Genomic DNA, 3,716 nt, shown 5'->3' on the forward strand with positions numbered 1-3,716 from the left:
GTTGTAAATTAAAATAATTATTTATGCCAAATAAATTAAAGAAGTGTGTTAAAAATATGTATTTTAGAATATCGTAGAATTTAACGATATAAAATATATATAGAGTTTAAACAACACATGATAGCAAAATAAATGCAAAATCGAGATAAAAATGGGCATTAATATTACATTATATACAAATATATACACACATACCTCCTTCAAAAATAAGAAAATGAGATAAGGAAGAGAGAAGGAAGGAAGAAAACCCATTTCCCTCAACCCCATTCCCGTCACCCTTGGAGCAACCGCGGAAAAATCGCGATATCTCCTCCGTCCGACGTCGAAATCTCGATCGGTTTGAGGGTTTGTCTTCCTTACATCAGTAGCCTCGTTTTGAGTCATAAAACACGAATTTTCAGCAAGGAAGCGAGCAGATCAAAGCTCCATTTCGTGAGCCCTGTTTCTATACAGTAGTTGGTGAGTTTCAGTTTTTGTACTTATGAATTTCGAGTTTATGTGTATTGTGCACTACAAATCTCGACTTGTGATTCAAATAGAACTTGTAGCTCTATTTGTTAGTTTCTATTGCCACTTGAATCATCGAATTTTGATTAGAAACGTATTTGATATGATTTTTTTATCAAAATGTGCCAAAATCGAATTCTGCAATTGTGTTGTGTATAACACCTATTATAATTCGGGATTATGGCATATATTAAATCGGATTATGAACTTATGATTCAAACAAAAGTTGTAGAGCTATGTGTTTTCTTCTTAATGATATAAGATTCGTTAAGTTCCATTAAGAATTGAGATAGTTATGCTCATTTTGCCAAAACTGCTCAATTACAGAATTCTGCCGCGAAGTGCGTATGGAGTAATGTCTTCTTGATAATTCTGAGATTTATCTATTAGGATTATGGAAATGGTTTCTTCTACAAAAACTTAGATATTTCAGTTGTCTTTCATTTTCAATTGGCGAATATTGATTTGGGTCTAAAAATGAATTAGATATGAATTTTATAATCATAGATGCCGAATCTGAAACTGTAACAGAATTCATTTTTCAAGATTTCTGGTTGTGGATGTTTATCCATGTCAATATGATTGAATTTCTTGTTGACATCTTCTGATGAAATATGGGTTTTTGAGTTAGGATTCCAACCATGTATGATAAGTATAATTTGGTTAAGTTTTGGTTAAGTTTTGACCTTAAAACTTAGCATAGGTACAAGCTGAAATTTGGAAATATTGTTATTAAATTGGAAATTTACTCAACTTGTTATATTATCTTATTGTTAGGCCGAGGAGATCAAAGTTGAGCTTGTTATCGTTATCAGTCGATATAGGTATGTTACAGCTCGGTAACATATGACGGTAAAACATAAATTATGTTTAATTGTCATTCTGTGTTGCACTGACGGTGTTTATGATTTTTTGACTGTTGTAAGTTGTTAAAAGTCTTCGTTGTGATATATGTTTAGTATTGTGACATATTATTGGCATTTAGCATAGGGCATACTGTTATGACATTCATGTTGAGCCATATCGTTCTTGTTAGACCGTTGTTGATATCCATTGTTATTTGGCACTGTTGTTTATCTCGGGATCATAGTGTGGTTGATAGGCCTATACACAAGAGACTGTAGATGTGATTGAACAATCTCGTGGTTAGTGCAGTCTTTTGAGGTGAGCGCGGGGATTGTGTCATCTAGTTCGTTCTGTTGTGCCATCCTATTTTATCGTATCAGCTGTATGGAGGCCGAGTCAGGGGTGTTATTCAGCACAGCCTGGCATATCTCGCATACTTGGCAGGGCGGTTTAGCTGCATGACGATGTAGCTCCCCTGTGTTGTTGCTCGAACATTATTCCAGTTGTTATCGTACCGTTTGTTGGCTCTTGTTTTCCCGATTATTCGTTGAGCCTTTCATGAATTGCATATTACATTTTATTATATGATTATGCATGATTTATGATTATTGTTATTATTGTTGAACTTTTTCATACCAGAATCCTAACCTTAGTTGTTTTCTTGTGGGGCTGCTGTGGTTGCTATTGGGTACCATGGTAGATCTCCCGAGTCGTTTTGCAGCATCAGACCGAGGTTCCGCTAGTGGAGCTCGGGATTGAGGTTGGATTGCTTGGTTCTGTTCAGTGGAGTCTCCCAGTTAGTCTATATGTATGTCTTGAGTTTGTTTCAGTCTTGTATTGTAGTTTATTTGCCGGGGAGATGCCCCATGTATCTGTAGTGGTATTTGGTTGTTTTTGTGATGTCCTGAGTCGACTATGTGATATTTATGATCTGGTGAGTATTTGGTGAGTTTTAATTTCTGCTTAATCCTGGCCAGTGCGACTATAGGTGTTTAACTTCGGTTTTTTGTTTTAATGACTCTAGTTGGAGTATATTTTGATATAAACTGCTGCTTGAGTTTTCGGGATGTCCTACTTACGGGGAGGTCATGCCGAAATTTTTCTAGGCTCTGAGGTCCGTTTTAAAGCATTTTAAACCTTTTTCCGTTGCAGCTTTAAATCAAATCATTATTGTTTGATCATTAATTGCCATTAGAGTAAATGGGCCTCACAGATAGTCAAGTTCAAGTAGTTGAATTTAGCAACTGTAGTTTTTGGAGATGAAACAGATTGTTTATAAAGTAGTTTATAAGTTGATTCCATGTAATAGAAAATGTGAAAGTTAGCTTAGCAACTAATTAATTGAGGAGGATGGAATTGTTTGTTTTAGTGAAAGAGTTCACAAAACTTGGCAGCCACCAAAATGGATCAGCGAAAAATTTTGTCCTTCGAAATTTTCATTTTTCATTATATGAACGAGATTTTTACCCTCGATACATGGGCACTGTCTGATTGTCGATCGAGATTATAATAAGTTTACAATTATTTATTTAGTAAATTTAGAATCTACTAATTAAATAATAATATTAACAATGATGACTACTAAGTGCAAAATTTTTATGAAACATTTTAAAAGAGTCTACAATAGATTAATTAATTAATTGACTAATTAAATAAATGTTATTTAATTTAAAGCATTAACAAATAAATATATGTATGTATGCATGTTTATGGATATATATTATATTATCAAAAGTTGATAATAATTGAATTATGCATGGTATTTTAAAGAGTAGAAAATATACATGAGAAATTTTAAATTATGAAATTATTGTATCCTGATTTAAGTATGATTTCTAATTAGATCGGGAATTAAAACTTATATTCCATTAAGGGTTATATGAAATAGCATAATTTTTACATACAAATTTTGTAAAAAAAAAATTCTCCTTCTCTCCCCAAAGATTTCGGCCATCTCAATTTTCCACCTCGCCACAGCACTGACATCGTCGCAACATCTTCGGATTTCTGAATTTCCAGTTATCCAATCTCGACGCAAACTTCGTTTAGATCTCTTGTGTAATCTATACGAGGAACAAAATTTTTTATCGTCAACTTGATTTGACGATCGAAGGAGTAAGATCTGTTCATAGGGATTTACAAGAAGGGTTATATCCACTTAAAACCCAGAATATTTGGAACCGGTATTATATACGCAAAAGTACATCGGATCTAAAAACTTTATGAATGGTTTACATCATACGACGTCCAATGAACGTTTTTAACGTCAAAACTAAAATTTTTAAACTTCCAATGTACCTTGGGTGCGAAAACTCGAATAAAAACAGCTTTGAATGCATGAAAATACTGGAAAATAAAATTTT

At 33.4% G+C, this 3,716-nt stretch overlaps 1 long non-coding RNA gene across 1 annotated transcript; it reads left to right on the forward strand.

Moving 5' to 3' along the window:
• Positions 1 to 258: 258 nt before the first annotated feature.
• LOC142537405 (uncharacterized) lies at positions 259 to 2,506 on the forward strand. The gene is made up of 3 exons (XR_012818549.1): positions 259 to 459; positions 1,285 to 1,331; positions 2,054 to 2,506. It is a non-coding gene; the product is annotated as an uncharacterized LOC142537405 (long non-coding RNA).
• The last annotated feature ends 1,210 nt before the right edge of the window (positions 2,507 to 3,716 follow it).

The sequence above is a fragment of the Primulina tabacum genome, chromosome 2 (genome assembly GCF_025594145.1).
Source record: "Primulina tabacum isolate GXHZ01 chromosome 2, ASM2559414v2, whole genome shotgun sequence".
Taxonomy (NCBI): Eukaryota; Viridiplantae; Streptophyta; class Magnoliopsida; order Lamiales; family Gesneriaceae; genus Primulina; species Primulina tabacum.